Source organism: Mus musculus, chromosome 5 (assembly GCF_000001635.26).
Source record: "Mus musculus strain C57BL/6J chromosome 5, GRCm38.p6 C57BL/6J".
Classification (NCBI taxonomy): domain Eukaryota; kingdom Metazoa; phylum Chordata; class Mammalia; order Rodentia; family Muridae; genus Mus; species Mus musculus.
Genome location: NC_000071.6, coordinates 151,396,272 through 151,404,738, shown reverse-complemented (window position 1 = coordinate 151,404,738; position 8,467 = coordinate 151,396,272). Strand labels below are relative to the sequence as shown.

At 42.3% G+C, this 8,467-nt stretch overlaps 1 protein-coding gene and 1 long non-coding RNA gene across 2 annotated transcripts in view; one reads left to right on the top strand and one right to left on the bottom strand.

The window, feature by feature from the left end:
• Stard13 (StAR-related lipid transfer (START) domain containing 13) overlaps window positions 1-8,467 on the top strand; it is a 390,686-nt gene that overhangs the window by 23,462 nt on the left and 358,757 nt on the right. The window lies entirely within an intron of this gene.
• The window catches only part of 1700028E10Rik (RIKEN cDNA 1700028E10 gene), a 45,409-nt gene that overhangs the window by 9,345 nt on the left and 27,597 nt on the right, over window positions 1-8,467 (bottom strand). The window lies entirely within an intron of this gene.

Here is an 8,467-nt window from a genome sequence, read left to right as displayed (position 1 = left end):
AGTGCATTTGGGAAGATCATTAGGTATACTTGTAAAGAAGACCAGCAGCAGAAAGAAGTGGGAATCGTGATGGGGATGCGACTATACCCAAGTACATGTTACTACATGGGAAAATCATAGTGAAACACATCAACATTAAAAGCTTCTATGGTATATGCAAATCAAAGACAGACATTGTTGCTAACCAAGAGAGAGACTAAGAAGTCTTGGTCTCTGTATGTGTATATTTGTGTGCACATGTATGTGTACATTTGTACATGTGTGTGTACAAGTGCGTACATGTGTGTATGTATGCAGAGGTCAGAGATTGATTATCAGTTCATTCCTCAATCATTTTCCATATCACCATCATCACCATCATGGGACATTCTTTCACTAATTGTGGAGTTCACCAATTAGTCTAGACTGACATGATGAAGGGAGTCGGAGGAAGACTAGGATGTACAGTTCAGAGGGTCTTGGTTCAGAATATGTGGGAAGGAATCTGGCCCGGGGAGGAGGGCCGACAAGCACCACTTCCATAGACATTGTTCTTTACAAGTATTTCCCTTTCTGTTTTATTTAACTTTCCCAATATTTTATCTTTGGATCTAGCTGTAATAGATACACATCAAAGCAGATGCAGGTCTCTAGGGTCAGGCTGAAATTTTCCTGACAGATAGATGCTTCTGCATCTTGGAATGTAGCTGTTAGACCTTTGTGGATGAGGCACAGAAGCAGCAACTGGAAAGGGGGTTGGCCTGAGCCCAGCAGCAACCAGCCAGCTCAAAACAAGATCAGCAAATTAATAAGCCTTAAAGGAAATCTTTCTGAGGGGGCTGGCTACAAGATCAGGAGCACTGGAAGGAAACACTAAAATTTAATCAAAAGAATTTCTCAGGGGTGGGGGGAGGAGGCTCGCTAAAATGAACAGATGGTCAGGAATGTTTGAGGGTGCAAAGCATTGGGAAGAGCTGGGATTCTGTAGTTAATAAGCCTGGGGCAGAGGGGCCAGCTGCAGTCAGCATCAGCGGATGCTTTGCTGGGTAGCTCTGAGTCACTTCATTTCCCTATTTCTCTGGTACCTTGTGTTTAAAGCAAACTGCTCAGATTTACCCCCATGCAGCAGCTTTGAGAGCCAGAGAGTGAAAGCAAGCTTATAAAGATATACAAAATATACAAGAAATTATATAAATGAGAGACAATGGCAAGGACTGTTGGACATCCTATGCAAGCTACATAGGGTTCAATAGCAGGCTTTCATTTGCTTCTGATATCATTTGCCTCTGATATCACTTGCCTCTGACATCATCTGCCTCTGACATCATCTGCCTCTGACATCACTTGCCTCTGACATCATTTACCTCTGACATCACTTGCCTCTGACATCATCTGCCTCTGACATCATCTGCCTCTGACATCACTTGCCTCTGACATCATCTGCCTCTGACATCACTTGCCTCTGGCATCACTTGCCTCTGACATCATCTGCCTCTGACATGCATTTTGTTTCTTTTAGACCCATAAACCTAATAATAGCAATTTTGAATTACATATCTTAAAGATACTGCAAACCTTCGGAGGTAGTTAGCACATTAGAAGGAAATTAGAGATTTACAACTCCTGATAGTGTTTCTGATAGAGTGAAGCCAGGGCAAGAGGCAATGAGACCACACTGGATATTCTGCCTGGGAAAGCCTTGGCTCTTAAGAATCTTAAAAAATGGCATTTAAATTCATCACTACTTCTTTTTTGCTTGAAACTCTTACCCATCTAAAGGGGTCAACTTATAGAATACATGTTTATGTCAAAGAATGTCATTCCTTGCTACCCATAAACCTCAGCTGTATCATTTTAAAAATTGGTTGCCTGGAAACTATCGTGTCTTGTTAAAACACATATTAATATTAAAGTCGAGTATTAATTACTTGACTTTAAAAAAAGAGAAGTTCCACTAAAAATAATTAGCCTGTAGCAGTCAATTGTTAATCCACTCTAAACTCCCAGGCGTGTACACATGTGCTTCTCACCACCTGCCCTTGTGTTCTGGATCCCAGATGGAAAGGCACACACACACAACCTTTATATTTTAATATGTCTTAACTAGCTCAATGGTTGGGCCACTCCTGAGCCTCCATGTGGCTAACACACTCCCCTTCACACATTCCTCTCCAATATTCCTGAGTTAACATTTACTAAATCTATATTTTATCCTTGCTGCCCTGGACTCTTCTGGGCAGCCCTCCTGGGGCCACTTTCCCCTTTGCACCTACATTTCAGCAGTTTCTCGCTCCTACACCTTCCCAGCATGGTCTGTCTCCTATGTCCTTGTCATGGCAAAATGTCCTCTTCACTCTCTCCTATGTTTCTTGCCCAGGAATTCTAAAAGTCCCACCACTGTCTCCCTGCCCAGCCACTGACTGCTGGCAACTTTATTTCCCAATCAGAGCCAATTGGGAGCAGGGACCTTAGCACAGACAAGTGGGTCCCCATGTGATTTCAGGAGTTGAATTAACACAAATAGCATTAGAACCAATCTACAACATTAACCACTTACTTTATTTTAATTAATTAATTTATTTATTGTGTGTCTAAGCATGTGTGTAGTATGTGATATGTTATGGTGGTATGTGTATATTGGCATGTGTGCCGTGGGTATAGTATGTTTGTGTGTGTCTGCGGTGTGTGTATGTATAGTATGTTTATATAAATGTGTGCCTGTTCTATGTATGTGTATGGTATGTGGGGGAGTAGTATGTGGTTTGGTATGTGATGTGTGCATGTACATGTGTATGAGCGTGTATGTGAGCGTGTGTGTGTTGCATGTATGTAAGCATGTATGTGTGGTATGGTGTGGTATGTGATATGTATGTGTGGTATGGTGTGGTGTGTGATATGTATGTGTGTAGTATGTGTTGGTGTGGTATGTGTAAATGTGTGTGGTGTGTTTCTGTGCTGTGCTATGTTTGTGTATATCTGTATCTGTCGTATGTATATGTTTGTGTATTGTGTGTGCAGTATGTTTGTATGTCTGTATGTCTGTGGTATGTGTGTGATACATTTGTGTACATATGTGTGTGTGGTATGTATATGGTGTATGATATATATGTGTGGTATGTGTGTGTAAGTGTGTATGATGTGTTTGTGCTGAGTATGTAGTATGTTTGTGTGCATATGTGTCTGTGATATGTGTGTGGTATATGTGTTTGTATACATGTGTGTCTGTTATGTGTGTATATGGTATGTGTGGTGTGTGTATGTGTTATGGATGTGTAGTATCTATGGTATGTGTACCATATGTAATATGTATGTGTGTGTGTGTAGTATGTGTAAGTGTGTGTAATGTGTTTCTGTACCATATGTGGTATGTTTGTATCTGTAGTGTGCGTAGTACATATGTGCATATTTGGTGTGTATACTATATGTGTATGTAATATGTATGTGGCGGTGGTGTGTGTGTGATATGTGTATATGTGGTGTGTGTGTATGTGTATGATATGCATGAGCATGTGCTGTGTGTGTTGTGTTTGTGCCCATGTGCATGCATGCAGAGCCAAAGCAAATAATTGGCTGTTATCCTTAGTCCTTCTTCTACTTACTTTTGTGAGACAGGGTCTCTCACTTAGCCTCCTTGGTCAGCAAGCCCCCAGGCTCTTCCCATGTTTTCCAGTGCTGGGATGAAAGGTCTGTGACACCTTGACAGGCTCATTGTGTGGATGCTGGGGACATAAACTCAGGGCCCTATGCTTGTACGGCAAACATTTTACCCACCGAGCCACATCACCAGGCCTATGAGCCATTATTAAAATGCAAATATGTTCTTAACCAACCAGCAAACTGATATCATCTCTAGCAGACAGAGCTGGAATATCTTTAAAAATTCTGTTTGGCTCTGCTGTTTTTATTTCTAAACAAGATACTATACAATGTGGTACTCTTGCTTTTAGTTTCAATGGGGTTTCTGCCCGGAGTCAAGCTGTGGAGATTTGTGTGGTGGAGCAGTAAGGATTAGCTAGATATATCTTCTTGTCTTCCCAGTTTCAGTTCCACAAAAAATGTTTGGTTTCTCTAACATGCCACTTCTTCATACACTGTATTGTGTTCATCGAAATCAGGTGTGATTCTTGGAGATTCATGAATACCCTGAATGAAGTCACATGGGTCACACTCTAGTTTTGATTGGAACAGGTTCACTGAAGTATAATCCTGAGGAGGAGAGGAGGGACTAGCTCATGCCTCAGAACTCGTCTTGAAGTCCAAAGTCACTCAGAAGGGTTTGCTCTGAGCTAGAAAGGAAAATGACTTAAGAGGAAAGTGACTTGACTGGTTAGGAATATATCAGTTACCGTGAATACATTAACTCCTCCCCTCTCCTACCTGTGACTGTTATAGGAGACTGCGCATTCCAGGAAAGATCACGCCAAGCCAGCACAGGTCTCACATGAGAGGCACCTCTGAAAGGGGGGTGGGGGGAGGGTGAGGGGAAGAAATGAGGAAGTGATGGGGAGAGAAAGTGCTATGGGTCAGGGTCTGTATCTTTTATCCAGTCTGTGACGTAGGTAATGCAAGTGATGCAGGTAACTGACGCACATGAAGCACAGGTGATACAGGTAACGAGTGTACAGGGAGTGTGTGATGGATGCCATGGCAACAGACACAGGAGGGTCATTATCACCTAGGGATGACATCATAGCTGGGTTCAGAAGCTGGCTGTAAACAACTTCTGGCTGTCTGTGAATGGTTCTGATGCTAACATACCTCCCTTTTTCTTATCATAAAGAGAAGAAAGAAGGGAGGAGAGGGAAGCAGATGGTAAAAGGAAAACAGGGGCATCAGACCTCTTTAACTGCTTCCTGCTGTCTAGGGGGTGTCCTCAATTTTGGGGTTTGCTGACTTTCACCATGGGGCCCACCTGATAGTTGTTTGTACCAGGCTCCTTCCTCTGTGGACAGCAGCTGGTAATCCTGTAAAAGGAGCTGATTATGTAGTGTTTTTTTTTAACTTGTCATAGGAGGAATGTGGAGATGAGGTTAATGAGGCAGGGAGCAAATAGTAACGCCAGAAAAATGAGAAGAGGCGTTATGAAGGGCAGTATCCATTTCCATATAGGGTTTTCGAAAATCCAGGAATCAGAGGCCTCACGTTCCCTGCATTTCTGGATGTCTGATTGTAGCTGTTGTATTTTTATCTTTTACTATCCCAGATTCATTGATGTAGAAACAGCATTCTTCTTGGAGAAACAGGCAAAGACCACCTCCTTTAGCTGTAAGGATAACTAGTCCCTGTCAGTTCTGAAGTACCACTGCTGCCAAAAACAAACAAACAAACAAAAAACAAAACAAACAAACAAAAAAACAAACAAACAAAAATCAATCTGTCTTTAGATGGTGAGCATGGTTTGGGTCACTTCTTGGAAACCATTGTCAAGCTGAGAAGAGAACTTCTTGTTAGGGAAGTCGTTGGCCCTGCCATTCCAGCACCAGCACCTATAGTTTATTCCCGCTGTGACCAGGAGTGGTATGACCTGAACTGCCCTCTTGTCATGTTGGGCAGGTCTACAACTGGGATTGTTAGAGGTTAAATAACCATAGTCTGAATCTCATTCATTTGTAAGTTTAAATTGGCTCAACTACGGGTGATTGACTCCATCCATTGATCATCTGTGCTGATTATCTCTTCTGAAACTGATTCCATGTATAGTTGAAGGTCAGCTATAGTGAATAGAGAGCTTGGTTGGAAGATCTGGGTAAGACATGATGCTGTGAAGACAGGTGTGATCTGTGTAGCTGTGGGGTTATCCTTCCATCCCTGAGTCTTCCATTCATTCTTTCATCCTTCCTTTTCACATCTGCAGTTATTGCCGATCTTTCTGATATATCCGAAAGTATTCTGCAAATTAATGCCGTAAGTAGCCCAGAAAATCATGTGTGTGCACGGTGTAGGGCCAAATCAGAACAAAAAGAATATACACTTAAGTATCCTTTCTGTACCCTTAGATGAACAGTCTCCTTGTAAATTTTTCCCCAGAATCTATCAAATTTCTCAGTAATATCTTATGTTCTTTAACTTAACTTGATTAGTCATTCCTGCTGATTTCTTAGAATGCATTACTCTTTCTAAATTCGCCCATTTAATTTAATTTCATTTGCTGGCATTTTATCCACCCCTGTGGATATCTGCAGTCACTTGGAAGGAAATTATGAACACTGAGAGAAACTGCATCTTGCTCCTTCACATCTCTTGTCCTTTCATGTTGAGGTTGACATGTGTGTCAGGATGGATCTCTCACTTATATGTAAGAGTGGTTTTAGACTACGGCCTTTTCTTGATGATATGGCCTGGAACACGAGACTGCTGTGAAGTCTCAGCAATATTCCCAACTGCATTTTGTACTGTGCTTTCCATTATGCTTTGCTGATGATTTGTTATTTTGAGGCCTTGTGTACTGTGTCAGAACACGAGCCTCTTGATTTTTCTATAGCTCTTGTAAGACTCTGAAGAACCTTAGTTACTGGGAACCCTCTGAGTGAGCCACACAGAGCTGGGAATCAATGCAAAAGCAAGAGGAATTTATTGTTCCAGCACGTTGAGGTTGTCCCAGACCTGAAGGAGAGGTGGTGACCCCAGGTAGCTCGTTCAGCGAGTTTTTATACAGTTTTCAGAGGTAGAATAGAGAAACAGCCACTAGGCACAATGTGACTGGCAGAACAGTGTGACTTTTAAACTGATTGGTCCTTAGGGAATGAGATAGCAAGGGCTTTCCTCATCTGCAGGTGGCCAATGGTTGGTTCCCACTGTAGTCTGAGGAATGTAATTAGCCTCTCCCTTCCGGAGGTGAGGGGTGCCTATGTGTTCTATGACCTTTCTCTTCCAGGAGGGGAGGAATCTGGTGGAATTTTCCAAAGTTCCTGAGTTGACTTCTTCACTCTCAAAAGAGTGTGATAGTTCTAATAAGTCAGGAGATGTGCCATATGCAGTGGACTGTATGGGATATACCTCTGTGTTTAACTCTAGTGCTGAGGTCAACCAAAGGTTGTTTGTCGCTGCTGCTGCTGCTGCTGCTGCTGTAGGTGTGGACATCAATAGTCATCTTTAGCATCATCCCTGTCCATGGCTTCTTGGGCTCTGGTCATTGGATGTAGGTTTTGTTTTGTTTTTGCTTTTTACCTTCCTTATTCTTTGAGTTAAAGTATTCATTAATGTTCAAATGGGGGTGGTTCAATAGTTAATGTTGAATGTCAACTTGACTGACTTTAGAATCACCTAGGAGATAAGCCTCAGGGCATGTCTGTGAGAGAGTTTCTAGACTAGATTAAGTGAGGTGGGAAGACCCTCTCTCTATGTGGGTGGCATCCTACCATGATCTTCATAAAAAGAAAAAGAGCAGTTATACATACCAGCCTTCCTCTTTCTGATGATAGGAAGTTCTCCTTCCTTATCTCCTTCCTTCCCTCCCTGTTTACTCCCCTCTCTCCATCTTCCTTCCTTCCCTCTTTCTTCCTTCATCCCTTCTACTTCATTTTAAAATCAAATCTAATCCTGGCAAGAAATGTATTGTTAATATACTTGGTGTGGCTTCTTCTACAGAGCTAGCAAATGTTAAATAATATGACACATCATAAATAATACACATACACAAATAATGATGGCACTGAATTACTATTGTACTGGCTGGTTTTGTGAGTCAACTTGACACAGACTGGAGCTATCACAGAGAAAGGAGCTTCAGTTGGGGGAGTGCCTCCATGAAATCCAGATGTGGGATATTTTCTCAATTAGTGATCAAGGGGGAAAGGCCCCTTGTGGGTGGGACCATCTCTGGGCTGGCAGTCTTGGGTTCTATAAGAGAGCAGGCTGAGCAAACCAGGGAAAGCAAGCCAGTAAGAAACATCCCTCCATGGCCTCTGCATCAGCTCCTACTTCCTGACCTACTTGAGTTCCAGTCCTGACTCCCTTGATGATGAACAGCAATGTGGAAAGTGTAAGCTGAATAAACCCTTTCCTCCCCAACTGCTTCTTTGTCATGATGCTTGTGCAGGAATAGAAACCCTGACTAAGGCAACTATCAATGATGGCACTGTGTTACTAACATTAAGCTCATTCACTTAACATTTGGGAGCATCAAGAATCACCTGAGTGAAATCAAAGGCTTGAGGAAGACATAGATTTACATAAAGTATTAGTCGGTCTGAATAGAACTTAACAACTCATAAGTAATTCATTTCCCAGCAGAGCTATTTGCAGCCGGGGTTAAATACAGACCATACGAAAGTCCTTTCTCTGTGAGTGCAGGGTGACACATAGGTGTCAGGATGACATCTCTGATACTGTGAATTTACAGTGCCCTGCCTCACCAAGGCTCACGACATATTTATGTAAAAGGTTTCTCTTCCTCAGAGGATGCACAGTAAGGCTCTTCTGGGAAATAGGTAGGTGTTCCTCTCACTATCCAGCCTGGAGGCACAGCCTGGCTTCAACCTTGTTCTGT